We start from the raw sequence: 15,141 nt of genomic DNA, 5'->3' as shown, positions 1-15,141 counted from the left end.
GCTTGGGGGTTACTTGCTGTGTGTTGAGCTTGTGTTTGTCTGTCTGTTTGTTTGGTTGTTTGAAGGACCATGTGCTGTGGCTGGCAGTTGGAAGTTGTGAGCTTCAAAGTAAGGTTGGAAAGCTAGAAGCCTCTGTTAATTGGCTGAGCCTTAGTCAGTGGGCGGGGCTATCAAGAAGGCCAGGGCTTTATAACGCAGTGCACAAGCGACCAGGGGCTGCTAACAGGGAGTTTTGCAAGGGGAGTGGGAAGGGGGCAAGGTTCACTTGCTGTTCTTTAAAACCTGTAAACTAAACTACATTCAAAACTTCTTGATTTAAACAAAACTCCTTCATTAACTAGGTAGCTGCAGGAGACAATGCAGGCAGAAGCCCCACAGCAGAGTGGGGGCTATCCAGTTTATTGCACTGAGTGCAGTATGTATGAGGGATAGCTCAGTGATTTGAGCATTGGCCTCCTAAACCCTGGGTTGTGAGTTCAATCCTTGATGGGGCCATTTAGGGTACTGGGGTAAAAATCTGTCTGGGGATTGGCCCCTGCTTTGAGTAGGGGGTTGGACTAGATGGCCTCCTGAGGTCCCTTCCAACCTTGATATTCTACAATCATCAAATCCCTCCTCCTCAAAACTCTCCTTTGCTGTGACACATACAAATACAAACTTGGCAACAGTTAGGTTGCTGGTATGCTAAGACCACTGCTTATCATCCTGATGAGTATTGTTTCCTTGTACTTCCCTGTCTGTCTATATCCAACTTTTATCTCTTGTCTTATTCTTAGATTGTAAATCCCTTGGGACAGGGAAGGTTGTTTTGTTCTGTGTTTGTACAGCGCCTAGCACAGTCAGTTCCTGCTCCATGACTAAGGCTGTTAGGCGGTATGGTAATACAAATAATTAATAATAATAATTAATACTTGGTCCAAAGCATGTTTTTTATATATCTATGTTGAACTGTAACTGAGTTTAGGAAAATTGTTGTTCTGTAGATGGGGGAGGCAAAACTCCCTTGAGCTCCATTATAATCTTCTTTATTACCACCTCACCTTAATGTACATACTCCTTATGGCCAAGAGGACCTTAACAGAAGAAACCCAAGATAACAGTAGTATATCATTGAGAGAGATTAGCTGTAACTAATAGATAGGTAAAGTTCAGCATAAGGGCAAAAGTTGTAGAATTATGATTTATTAGCTAGTAGTGCACCCATGAATAAGCCATGGGTTATCAGCTTGTCCCATGAGTCACCCTGTATGTCTCCATCCCATGAGTAATTTTTGTGTCTGGACACAGGGCATCAGAACAAGGGCAGCTAGGGGGCTACGCCCCCCCACTTTTTACTTGCCGTAAGGGTGAGTAACAGGGGGAAAGGGTGGAGAGGAGTGAGCAGGGGTCAGGGTCTTGGGGGAAAGAGCCGGCATGGGAGCGGGGCTTTGGGGGAAGAGGCAGTGTGGGAGCAGGGGCCTAGGGGGAAGGGGAAGCATGAGGGCGGGGCCTCGGGGAAAAGGGGCGGTGTGAGGACAGGGCCTCGGAAGGGGTGGGGTGGTGCAGGGGACGAGGCCATGGTTTGGGTGCCTGTGGCCCCTCACTTTTAGAGAGCTTCCGCTGCTCCTATCTGGACATTTCTATTCTCCCTGACACCCCCCCCGTGTCTTATCTTTTCTTCAACTGCTGCCCTATTAAAATCTGAAATCATTGTTAAGTGAAGGCATTGTCTACAGAGGTAAGGACACACTAAGTTCTGTAAGGGTATGCGTTGATCAGGTTGTTGAATAATCCCAATTTAAAATCAACCTCTCTTCCAAATCTAGAGAAACCCTAAAAGGATATTACAGTGAGTAGAGAGTGGGGAGGATGCATAGGCATACTATGTTTTTTCTGTATATTGTTTTATTGAGAATCAGAATTCAGAAGAATTCACTGAAAACTTGGTTTCATATTGGGATCTAAAAGAATGTTCAAGAAATTGTGCCATTTCTACACAAATCAAAATGATTCATTCCCCTATGTAGCAATAATCATCCATGTATTTATTTCAAGTCTATATTTACTGCATGTTCTGTGTAAATGACAACCTGGATGAATAATAGTCATTTTCCACCTCCCCCAGTAGAGCTTTTACTATCGAATTAAATTTCCTGTTGTGTGATATCACCACAGGCAGGTCTTGGATGTTTAAACATCTGCATCTCTCTTACAGTAACTAGAGTTCCATTCAGCCAGTCAAACATGGTAGAAGATCTTATTTTCAAAGAAGGAGGGAAAAAACCTTTCTGATAAATACAGAGCAGACTGAATTTTCTTTCCTTTAAGACATCTCAATATAACTGTGAAATCGTCAACCCAGGAAGAAAAGGTGGACATTTACAACACGGAAATTTCAAAGGTATGAGAGAATATGTACATTTTTCATTTTAACTTTTTTCCATCCTGCTTTTTCTTGAACCTTACTGGCTGATCAGTGCTTTTGCTTCCCAGGTTGCTTTGTAACTATGAACCATAAGAGAAATTAAGTTGCTAAATAATTTACCTTAATGAAACATATAGAAAAGATATTGAGCCAGAGTATATTTTCCCATGTTAGTTTCTACCATCTATGCTTGTCTGATTTCACTTTAAGTGGTGAAATATGAATAATTTTCTTAGGGCAATAAAAGCCATAAAATGCAAAAGTGAATCACTGACTTCCACTGTTGCGACCAGCCTGTGAGAAATCTCTGATGGCCATTCTTTGTATTAAAGTGGTATTTCTGCTTATAATCTTTAACTCATTGTGACACTCTTCTCAGAACACCAAGAACTGTAAGCCACTGTGTTACCCCTCTGCCTCATCAAGGGCAGGGCCGGCTCTGGCTTTTTGGCCGCCCCAAGCAAAAAAACCCCAAAACAAACAAAAAAAACCTGTGGTGCGGCCGGAGCTTGGGTGCAGGGGGACCGGCTAGCGGGGAGGAGGGGGAGGGAGCGGGCGGGAGAGAGAGAGAGAAGGGGGGCAGCCACGCAGCTCCTCCCACCGCACCGCCTCCTGCTGCCTGCCAGGAGGGCTCCGCTCCGGTCGGCGGGGAGGGAAGAATCATAGAATCATAGAATCATAGAATATCAGAGTTGGAAGGGACCTCAAGAGGTCATCTAGTCCAACCCCCTGCTCAAAGCAGGACCAATTCCCAGCTAAATCATCCCAGCCAGGGCTTTGTCAAGCCGGGCCTTAAAAACCTCCAAGGAAGGAGACTCCACCACCTCCCTAGGTAACGCATTCCAGTGTTTCACCACCCTCCTAGTGAAATAGTTTTTCCTGATATCCAACCTGGACCTCCCCCACCGCAACTTGAGACCATTGCTCCTTGTTCTGTCCTCTGCCACCGCTGAGAACAGCCGAGCTCCATCCTCTTTGGAACTCCCCTTCAGGTAGTTGAAGGCTGCTATCAAATCCCCCCTCATTCTTCTCTTCTGGAGACTAAACAATCCCAGTTCTCTCAGCCTCTCCTCATAAGTCATGTGCTCCAGACCCCTAATCATTTTTGTTGCCCTCCGCTGGACTCTTTCCAATTTTTCCACATCCTTCTTGTAGTGTGGGGCCCAAAACTGGACACAGTATTCCAGATGAGGCCTCACCAATGTCGAATAAAGGGGAACGATCACGTTCCTCGATCTGCTGGCAATGCCCCTACTTATACAGCCCAAAATGCCGTTAGCCTTCTTGGCAACAAGAGCACACTGTTGACTCATATCCAGCTTCTCGTCCACTGTGACCCCTAGGTCCTTTTCAGCAGAACTGCTACCTAGCCATTCGGTCCCTAGTCTGTAGCAGTGCATGGGATTCTTCCGTCCTAAGTGCAGGACTCTGCACTTGTCCTTGTTGAACCTCATCAGGTTTTTTTCTGCCCAATCCTCTAATTTGTCTAGGTCCCTCTGTATCCGATCCCTACCCTCTAGTGTATCTACCACGCCTCCTAGTTTAGTGTCATCTGCAAACTTGCTTAGAGTGCAGTCCACACCATCCTCCAGATCATTAATAAAGATATTAAACAAAACCGGCCCCAGGACCGACCCTTGGGGCACTCCACTTGAAACCGGCTGCCAACTAGACATGGAGCCATTGATCACTACCCGTTGAGCCCGACGATCTAGCCAGCTTTCTATCCACCTTACAGTCCATTCATCCAGCCCATACTTCTTTAACTTGGTGGCAAGAATACTGTGGGAGACCGTATCAAAAGCTTTGCTAAAGTCAAGAAATAACACATCCACTGCTTTCCCCTCATCCACAGAGCCAGTTATCTCATCATAGAAGGCAATTAGGTTAGTCAGGCACGACTTCCCCTTCGTGAATCCATGCTGACTGTTCCTGATCACTTTCCTTTCCTCTAAATGTTTCATAATTGATTCCTTGAGGACCTGCTCCATAATTTTTCCAGGGACTGAGGTGAGGCTGACTGGCCTGTAGTTCCCCGGATCCTCCTTCTTCCCTTTTTTAAAGATGGGCACTACATTAGCCTTTTTCCAGTCATCTGGGACCTCCCCCGATCGCCATGAGTTTTCAAAAATAATGGCTAATGGCTCTGCAATCTCACCCGCCAACTCCTTTAGCACCCTCGGATGCAGCGCATCCGGCCCCATGGACTTGTGCACGTCCAGTTTTTCTAAATAGTCCCGAACCACTTCTTTCTCCACAGAGGGCTGGTCACCTTCTCCCCATGCTGTACTGCCCAGTGCATCAATCTGGGAGCTGACCTTGTGCGTGAAGACAGAGGCAAAAAAATCATTGAGTACATTAGCTTTTTCCACATCCTCGGTCACTAGGTTGCCTCCGTCATTCAGTAAGGGGCCCACACTCTCCTTGATTTTCTTCTTGTTGCTAACATACCTGAAGAATCCCTTCTTGTTACTCTTAACATCTCTTGCTAACTGCAACTCCAAGTGTGATTTGGCCTTCCTGATTTCACTCCTGCACGCCTGAGCAATATTTTTATACTCCTCCCTGGTCATTTGTCCAATCTTCCACTTCTTATAAGCCTCTTTTTTGCGTTTAAGATCAGCAAGGATTTCACTGTTTAGCCAAGCTGGTCGCCTGCCATATTTACTATTCTTTCTACACATCGGGATGGTTTGTTCCTGCAATCTCAATAAGGATTCTTTAAAATACAGCCAGCTCTCCTGGACCCCTTTGCCCTTCATGTTATTCTCCCAGGGGATCCTGCCCATCTGTTCCCTGAGGGAGTCAAAGTCTGCTTTTCTGAAGTCTAGGGTCCATATTCTGCTGCTCTCCTTTCTTCCTTGTGTCAGGATCCTGAACTCGACCATCTCATGGTCACTGCCTCCCAGGTTCCCATCCACTTTTGCTCCCCCTACTAGTTCTTCCCTGTTTGTGAGCAGCAGGTCAAGAAAAGCTTTGCCCCTAGTTGGTTCCTCCAGCACTTGCACCAGGAAATTGTCCCCTACGCTTTCCAAAAATTTCCTGGATTGCCTGTGCACCGCTGTATTGCTCTCCCAGCAGATATCAGGGTGATTAAAGTCTCCCATGAGAACCAGGGCCTGCGATCTAGCAACTTCTGCTAGTTGCCAGAAGAAAGCCTCGTCCACCTCATCCCCCTGGTCTGGTGGTCTATAGCAGACTCCAACCACGACATCACCCTTGTTGCTCCCACTTCTCAACTTTATCCAGAGACTCTCAGGTTTTTCTGCAGTATCATACCGGAGCTCTGAGCAGTCATACTCCTCTCTTACATACAACGCAACTCCCCCACCTTTTCTGCCCTGCCTGTCCTTCCTGAACAGTTTATATCCATCCATGACAGTACTCCAGTCATGTGAGTTATCCCACCAAGTCTCTGTTATTCCAATCACATCATAGTTCCCTGACTGTGCCAGAACTTCCAGTTCTCCCTGCTTGTTTCCCAGGCTTCTTGCATTTGTGTATAGGCACTTAAGATAACTCAATGATCGTCCCTCTTTCTCAGCATGAGACAGGAGTCCTCCCCTCTTGCGCTCTCCTGCTTGTGCTTCCTCCCAGGATCCCATTTCCCCACTTACCTCAGGGCTTTGGTCTCCTTCCCCCGGTGAACCTAGTTTAAAGCCCTCCTCACTAGGTTAGCCAGCCTGCTGGCGAAGATGCTCTTCCCTCTCTTCGTTAGATGGAGCCCGTCTCTGCCTAGCACTCCTTCTTCGTGGAACACCATCCCATGGTCGAAGAATCCAAAGCCTTCTCTCCGACACCACCTGCGTAGCCATTCGTTGACTTCCACGATTCGACGGTCTCTACCCCGGCCTTTTCCTTGCACAGGGAGGATGGACGAGAACACCACTTGCGCCTCAAACTCCTTTATCCTTCTTCCCAGAGCCACGTAGTCTGCAGTGATCCGCTCAAGGTCATTCTTGGCAGTATCATTGGTGCCCACGTGGAGAAGCAGGAAGGGGTAGCGATCCGAGGGCTTGATGAGTCTCGGCAGTCTCTCCGTCACATCGTGTATCCTAGCTCCTGGCAAGCAGCAGACCTCTCGGTTTTCCCGGTCAGGGCGGCAGATAGATGACTCAGTCCCCCTGAGGAGGGAGTCCCCAACCACCACCACCCTCCTCCTCCTCTTGGGAGTGGTGGTCGTGGAACCCCCATCCCTAGAACAGTGCATCTTTTGCCTTCCAATCGGTGGAGTCTCCTTCTGCTCCCTTCCCTCAGATGGGCCATCTAGTCCACTCTCCGCATTAGCACCTGTAGAGAGAACATGGAAACGATTGCTCACCTGTATCTCCATTGCTGGTGCATGGACGCTCCTCTTTCTTCTTCTGGAGGTCACATGCTGCCAAACCTCCTCACAATCCTTCTGTCCCTGCTGCGCCTGCTCTGAATCTTCAGAACATTGTGGCCGTAGAAGCATCTCCTGACGTCTGTCCAGGAAATCTTCATTTTCCCTTATGCAACGCAGAGTCGATACTTGTTTCTCCAGCCCTCGAACCTTCTCCTCCAATATGGAGACGAGCTTGCACTTTGTACAGACAAAGTCGCTTGTGTCCTGCGGAAGAAAGACAAACATGGCACAACCTGTGCAGGTTACAACAGCTGATCGCTCACCTTCCATATCACCGTCCTCTTAGGAGCTTCCTCAACTGTTGCAGGAACTACTCGGAGAAACCTGCAGATGAAAGCCTCAGTGCGCTCTCCCCACGCGAACTCCCAGGCAAACTCCTGCTGTTAGCCTCTGCTGTTCGCCGCTCAGCTGGTTCGCTGCTGACTGCCCTTATATACCAGTCAGGCCCACTCAAGGCCCACCTGGAACAAAGCACTCCCAATTCACACTTTTCAAACAAACAAGCAAGCAATCAAGCACACGGTCAAACTGACCAACTGTCCCAGCAGCAGGCACTCAGATACTCACCAACACAGCCCCCCCTAATGCAGCACTTAGCGTACCTCCTCTTGGAAGGACGAGGACTGCCCTGCTGGGCTTGCTGCAGGGCGCTCCAGTCCTCTGCGCTGCCGCCCCCTAGAGGGCGGCCGGAGCGGAACAAAAAAAAAAGCGGCTGTGCCACCCTAGGATTGGACAGAATGCCGCCTCGAACAATCTGCCGCCCCAAGCATCAGCTTGCTCAGCTGGTGCCTGGAGCCGGCCCTGATCAAGGGAGAGCTTTGCTAGGGTTTGACTGTGTGTCATCTCCCTGACACACTAGTCTCTTTCATTGCCAGCAAACTGCTCGAGACTCTCCCAGTCTAAACCTTGCCTTGCAGGTAACAGTCAGTGAACCCGAGTTCCTTAGAGAGTTTCCCAGAGATGTCTGACCGCAGCATACAGGCTCTCTCACTAGACGCTCTCAGAAATTAAGTTTACTGCCTTCAGAGTAAGACAGAGCACACACCAGTCTGCCAGTTTAGCTGAGAACTCACTCTATTCTTCAATATAGCAGCATTGAGATGGTACATAGTAAACTAGGAATAAGTTTATTAATAAAGAAAAGAGATTTAAGTGATACTAACCAAGAGAAAAAGAGGGGTATGGTTACAAACAAAACAAAACATAATATGCTTTCTAGTGACTAAAACTTAATCTAAGCAAGTTAATAATAATAAATCTCTGCGTAAGCAGTTTTTTCACTTACATCAGGATACCAGCATCTCTAGCCCTCCAGGCTAAAAGATCCAACTTTCACAAACTCAGAGGGTGCTGTCCCCTTTGTTCCCTAAGTGATGGATTATCAGAATGTATTTTCGTTCCCCCAAAGTCCATTGCCTTTGCCTCAAGAGCCAGGAAGACCTCCTCCCAGAGATTCAGACTTCGGTTTGTCCCCTGGTGTGATCACCAAGCTGCCACTAGTTAGCTTGATTGCTTTGTTACCTTATATGTGAATGTATTTTCGTTGTCCTCTGGCTTACAAAGCTTGACCCCGACAAATGCATCCACATTCCTTTGCCTAAGGCAGGCTTGTTTATCAACTCTCTCCACAACATATTTTAGAAACATATTTGCAGCATACATACATAACCGTTTATATACTGTACGTACCCCAGCAAAATATGCATGACTAGCGTTTCATCAGTTTTCATAAAAGACCGTACTCAATACACATTTGTAGTACAATATTATTGTATTGTAATCAGTTAATTCAACTGCCTGTTTTTCCCCCTGGGGTGTCTGGACCCTGATTGTCCTCTCATCCATATCCATTTCACTACCATGAACCAATTGCATTTGTAGCTTTATATTATGTACTCTGGACTCACGTTATCTGGCAACTGCAACACTCCTGTGATAAGATGCTGTTCCAAAACATTTCTTTTATAATGAATCCCCCTCCCCTGACAAAGGGGGCACTCAACAGACAAATTAAATATTCTACACTTAAAGCTTCATAAAACAGATACAATAGTAAAGAGTCAAAGGAAGTGATGACATAGCTGGGAACCATTAGTTATAGCAATCAATAGCCATTCCTTACATAGTTTGGACTCTGAGACAAATAGAGCTTTATCAAATGCTGTGATCTGGCTTTGAGTGCACCTATTATATTTCCATTTTGCCTATCCACTTTCATATGTCACCAGCTCCCATTGAAAATAATGACTCTAATCTATGTAAGGCATATGTATTCAAGATCATATCTTTTGGTATGATATTGCCTTTTGTAACCTTTTGCATTCTGGCATTCATGCATAGGTTTAACTGCCCTGGAAGTAAGTTGCAGTGATGTCGTTGGTGTGACGTTGTGCAGTCTATATGGTTTTATAAAAACATGATAATAAGTGAATATAATGTAACTGGGATAGTTTTATAAAGATTTGATAATAAGTGAATATAATGCAACTGGGATATGCTTCGTGCAAAAGGTCTCTTGTAAGGTATCATTACAAAGCTCACAATCTACTGAGTGTGATCATCCTATTTGTAGAAATGTAGCACTCTTGTATCTAAAACTAGAAATATAAAAGATAACTCTGAGGGCCTAGTGTAATTATGTAAAGTGTGGGCCATTAATGATGGTTTGGAATCTTGATGACTCCCGTTAACCAGGACCATTGTCTGCAGATGGCTGTGTTTACCTGTTAGTCTTCCTGTATATGTGTGTGCTGGCAAGTGGGCAATGAAGTCTTGCAGTGACATGTGATCATGTCACCTGAACTGGAATCCATCTTTAACCTGGTGCTTTTCCAGTGAGGGGGCGGGGGTGGAAACCCAGAGGGACAAAGGGTTCCTGCCTTATGCAAAAGATATATAAAGGGGTGGAAGAGAACAAAGAGAGAGAGGAGCCATCATGAAGAATCCCCTAGCTGGAACAAGAGCTGTACCAGGGGAAAGAATTGTGCCCAGGCCTGGAAGGTGTCCAGTCTGAGAAAAAACTTACTGAAGCATCTCTGAGGGTGAGATTATCTGTATTCAGTTTGATTAGGCATAGATTTGCGCATTTTATTTTATTTTGCTTGGTGACTTACTTTGTTCTGTCTGTTACTACTTGGAACCACTTAAATCCTACTGTCTGTATTTAATAAAATCACTTTTTATTTAGTAATTTACTCGGAGTATGTATTAATACCTGGGGGAGCAAACAACTGTGCATATCTCTCTATCAGTGTTATAGAGGGCGAACAATTTAAGAGTTTGCCCTGCATAAGCTTTATGCAGGGTAAAACGGATTTATCTGGATTTAGACCCCATTGGGAGTTGAGTATCTAAGTGCTAGAGACAAGCACACTTCTGTGAGCTGTTTTCAGGTAAACTTGCAGCTTTGGGGCAAGTGATTCAGACCCTGGGTCTGTGTTGGAGCAGACGGGAGTGTCTGGCTCAGCAAGACAGGGTGCTGGAGTCCTGAGCTGGCAGGAAAAACAGGAGCAGAGGTAGTCTTTGCACATCGGGTGGCAGCTCCCAAGGCGGTTTCTGTGATCCAACCCGCCACAGTTGGGTTCTCATTCTCTCAGTTGTTCTTTGGTCCCTGTGTTACCATATTTGCCCGTTACTTTGGGGTATGCTCATTTATTCGGGTTACTCTTCTCGGGGCAGGATCTGTAATTCTATCAATGTACTGCTTGTGTCACTTGTGTTTTCATATGGAGCTCTAGGGATTTTTGTAGAGAAAATACAATGGTTCAAGGGAGAACGCTAGATTTGTTTATGGGTAAACTGATGACTCAAGGGTTTTCTTTAGGCTAGACAATAGGAGCTGGTCACTCTTGGCTATGGGTGGTGTTTTCTTCCAGGGAGCTCACAATGCAACTAGGATGCTTCAGTATTTTGGATATCAATCAAGGATTCATTACTAGAATTGGTCTGATAATTGCTGAGTTGGGTGTGGGCAGTGTAGCGGGGTGGTCACCCTGCTCCATCCAGAGGGGTTGAAAAATAGCCTTGGGAGGGGGCTGTGGCTGGAGAAAGTAGCTCTTAAGGCTGAGCTGATTGGGGGAAGTGGCTGCAGCTGGGGCCATGCCCCAAACAGACTCAGCTGGCCCTATAAAGGCAGGGAAGCCAGGGGCAGGCAAACAGTTTCCCTCTGCTTGTTGAGGGAGAAGGGCCTGGCTGCTTTGACTCTGGGCAAGGTACCTAGAGTAGAGCAGGACTGGGGAAAAGGCTAGATCAGCTCGGGAGCTCCAGCCTGGAGAACCCCCAGGCTGCAGGCCTTGATAAAGGCCAGGCCAGGTAGTGGGGCTACAGATGGGTAGCCTGGTGTAGGCAAAGGCAGCAGGTCCAAACCCCCCTTTGCCAGCGATGAATGGCATGTACATTGCAGTCTGCCCCAGTGAGTGGGGGCTAGATGGTGACTGGCAGTAGCCACATTCTGAGGTGAAGTGGGGATAGTGGGTGGGGGTTCCCCTGGGAGGGGAAGACCCAGAATTGTGGGGGTACTGCCAGGGGGCAGCACCCAGTTAAAGGGACACCAGGGTCTGGTAGGGACATGGGAGCCAGCAGTGGTGGTGAGACACCAGCCTGACGAGGGCGCACCAAGACTGGCAGAGCGAATTCCCTGGATGACCAGCAGGAGGTGCCACCGGGGTGAGTCTGCACACGCTTACAGCAAGCATAGGTTCATTAACATCTGGAGTGGAGATTCCCATGATGCAGTGTGTCCCTGCTTTTTCTGGTCCCAGAGTTCAGTGCGGTTCTCTGTTCTCTATTCTGTATGCAAATTGAGTTGTCTTCCTGTCCCATCTTTCATGCAGATGAGGCTAGGGGACTTGTCTCTGTTCTTCCTTCTGTATGCTAATGGAGATGTCTTAATGTTGTCAACCTTGTCAGGAGGGGTCTAGGTGTGTCTCCCATCTGCCCTTCATTGCTCTCTGCAAGTCTTTTCTCTGATGGGTTTTGGTTTAAGCAGCGGCTGGGGGGTGGGGGTGAGATCTTTCATGAGTCAGACAGGCTGGATACTGCGCCCTGGTTCCCCAAGAACATAGAGCTGACTGGTATCACCTGATCCAACTCTCATTGAGTTAGGTTGTCACATATTATTTCTGAGAGGATGCTGCTGGATGCTCAGTACTTTTGAAAATTAAGTCACTTAGTTAGGTATCTAAATATGGACTTAGGACCCCATTTAAGTGCTCACTTTTTTCTTTTTAAGTCTTGCTCTAACACAACAGTTTTCTCCAGCATGTAAGTATCCATCGCTCTGCAGCTTGTGAAATCAGCTACAGTGCTGACATCTGAGTATGGCAGCTGGTTTTGCAATCTGTGGAATGAGGGATGTCATCTTTTTGGAAAGCAGAACTAAGCCACAAATGTTCAATAACCTTTTGTTTGTTTTTGTGTTTTTCCTCTCAGGGACATGAATTCTACCCAGGAAAAAGGAACCTGCTCTTCTGAATTATTCTGTGACTCTCTCTCTCTCTCTCTGCTGTATGGAGATAAATAACCTCTTTATGTGGTTCATGTGTGTCAAGGTAAGTGTGATGCAAATGGCTCCAGTCCAGCTCACTGCACATAAGAATGGCCATACTGGGTCAGACCAAAGGTCCATCTTGCCCAGTATCCTGTCTTCTGACATTGGTCAATGCCAGGTGCCCCAGAGGGAGTGAACAGCACAGGTAACTATCAACCCAGCTTCTGGCACAATCCATTCCAGAGTTTAGCTTTTTACTGATCTGGACTATGGTAGGGCAGAGGGGTGTTTCTAAGACAACAGGAAAGCAATAGCACCTGTTAGTTCCTAATAAAAACAAACATTAAACAGTCTAACTGTGGCTCATAACAAAACATTGTAGTAGTGCTTGCTTTAAAGGGTGAATGTGACTGTTGGGGACTTTCCTGCATTAATGCCACAGCTTTTTTTTTTTTTTTTTTCTGTTTCATAAGTAAAACCACTAATGTATAAAGGAAGTAACTGGCAAAAATACGTCACCTTTAAAAGTGTTGTGTATATCTTTAATGTGAAAAGATGCTATGACATAGAACTGCTTACACAAAGAAGGAGACAGCCATAGATGGATTAGCTAGCTTCTTCTGCCACAAAACATATGTTTTTTTCTTATATAATAGGTAGCCATAAGATGACATTGGTATCAAAGTAATACTAAATCTAAACCCAAGATGGGCATTAAATTGTATCTTTTGTATAACAGGGCAGAGTTTTTTTTCATTAGCCAGCTAAGTGTTATAAATAGGCTATGGTATTTCTGTTCCCAGTGTTGAAATACATTTAGGTCTGTATTTAAAATGTATATTAGATAAATAACTTTAGGTGCATCTGCACAGAAATGTGTGTTTGTATAACATTTTAAAATATCAAATGTGTTTCTTCTTTCAGATAAAAGAATTATGATGATGAAATTAACATTAAGAATATCATCCTTACTTCAGCTTCGTGGGCGACCATTATACCTATCCTAATGAGTTTTACAGTCCTATACTGGCCCAGTTGGAACAGCATCTTGTCTGGTGTTTTGTGACAGAATTTTCACTAGGAGGAACTTATACCTTTTTGAGCCATGACTTCCTGACCTTGCAGAGGCTAACACGATCTACAAACTATATCCTGTGTGTTGCATTGCCAGGGGATAGAGCCTTCTAGAGGTCAGTGTACCATTTTTCATACAATGGCCAGAGATGCTGTGTTTCCAGCCAGCAAGATGATTGACCTGGCTATGGTTATTTGGCTCATCAGCTGTGTCCTTTTTATCATATTAGCCATGGTACTGCTCTATGGGTGCCTTAGAATGTGGTGCAAGAAGTGTAAGAACACATCAAATGGTCCTGGGACTTCTGAACATATTAGTGGTCATGCAGGAAATGCCCATTCCTGGCATGGAGTTGACATTGGAACAACCCAAATCAATGAATTTCCTACATTAATTGTAACTGATATGTTTCCAGAGATTAAACCAGAGAGAGTCATTCATACACCACTGGGTGGAACAATGGTTCTGCTCTCCCACAGACAGGACACTCATGAATTATAAGTCCTGCCCCTAAATGGTTCAGGATAACTATAAATATTTATACTCTATGAACTTGATTTTGAAACCTTATTATAGCCAATATCCTCTTAGTGTTTTCAGGGACCTGGAAATACCCCTCAACAATAGACTAGCATGTAAAGGCATATTTTTCAAAGGAGGACACAATGGGTATAGTTGCAAAAATATAGATGCACCCATCCCCCCCCCTCAAAATCCCATAAATTGACATGCAGATATACATAACTTCTACCCAAATACATTATGGAGGTGATGGCTATGACTCCATAGTTAGGACTGCATTCTAAAATGGGATATAAATTCATGGTTTTTTAATCTAAAAGTAGATGACCTATCTATGTGTAATTTTGCCCAAGGTCAGTTTTTATGCCCTTTTAATTTTCTGAGTAGCTTTTGTTTGATTTTTCTTTATAATATTTAATAAAACTCTTGAAAATTGGGCTCTGGCTGAAATTTGTCTGTGGCATTTCTACTTCTCATTGTTGACTGACTTGAGTTGTGTTTTGTTTTTTTAAAGTTTTATCTACACAAAACCTGTGAGAGAGGTGAATCCTGAGCAGATCTGGGGCAACTGGTGATGTTTCTTTAATTTGGATTTAAAGTGACTTTCAGCAATTACTAGTTATAGCTATGTATGTCCTCCCTCCCTCCCTCCCCCAGGAGCTAGACTTTCCCTACAGCATAAAAATTACCTAAGCATTCATGTGAAACTGCTGAGGGATTAAAATCTTCCCTGTCAGTAGCTGTAGTTATCCCTCATAGATTCATCCATATCGGGGCCCTACCAGTTTCAAACCCCAGATTTGTGGGGTTCCTGAGAGTCTCCATACTCCAATCTTCCACCCCAGCAGCTCAGAGATGGCAGCTGGGAGCCAGGTCCATTAAGTCCAACTGGGGTACAAGCCTGACCTCTAGTCTCTGACTGGGAGAGCGCCAAGGCTCCTGATGGTGTCACAGTCCTAGTTATGCCAAAACACTAAGTTGTCCATACAACTGGACTTCATCCTGTGTCGACCGCTGGGCTGGTGTTTCCCAGTTCCTGCCCTCTGATCCTGACCTCCTGGTATCCTGACTCTTAGTAACTGCCTTCAGGTTCCTGCCCTCTGGTTCTGTCACCTTAACTTGACCTCCTGGTATCCTCAATTGGCTTGATTCATGGTAACCGACTCTTGATCCCTGCCCTCCAGGTTTGATTTTTCACCTTCTAGTATTCCAGCCCAGCCTGATTTCTGGTAATTAGCTCCTGGCCCCTTACCTTTCAGCCCCCG

General features: G+C 45.6%; 1 protein-coding gene and 1 long non-coding RNA gene across 15 annotated transcripts in view; one reads left to right on the top strand and one right to left on the bottom strand.

Moving 5' to 3' along the window:
• The window catches only part of CNGA1 (cyclic nucleotide gated channel subunit alpha 1), a 122,916-nt gene extending 114,589 nt beyond the window's left edge, over window positions 1–8,327 (bottom strand). For 11 of the 13 annotated variants that reach the window (XM_065598079.1, XM_065598086.1, XM_065598082.1 and 8 more), the window contains exon 1: window positions 8,077–8,326. The gene's annotated coding sequence lies outside the window, so the exon portion shown is untranslated. Of the gene's footprint in view, window positions 1–8,076 lie in introns of all 13 variants that reach the window. The other 2 variants (XR_010601887.1, XM_042841863.2) reach the window with 2 other exon arrangements.
• LOC101951707 (uncharacterized) lies at window positions 2,053–14,313 on the top strand. 2 transcript variants are annotated; one of them, XR_002888117.3, is made up of 3 exons: window positions 2,053–2,380; window positions 12,222–12,340; window positions 13,204–14,313. It is a non-coding gene; the product is annotated as an uncharacterized LOC101951707 (long non-coding RNA). The 2 variants fall into 2 exon arrangements; XR_010601888.1 differs by lacking the exon at window positions 2,053–2,380 and adding an exon at window positions 10,936–11,456.
• Window positions 14,314–15,141: the final 828 nt, after the last annotated feature.

Source organism: Chrysemys picta, chromosome 5, assembly GCF_011386835.1.
Source record: "Chrysemys picta bellii isolate R12L10 chromosome 5, ASM1138683v2, whole genome shotgun sequence".
Taxonomy (NCBI): domain Eukaryota; kingdom Metazoa; phylum Chordata; order Testudines; family Emydidae; genus Chrysemys; species Chrysemys picta.
This window is presented reverse-complemented; position numbering and strand designations above follow the sequence as displayed.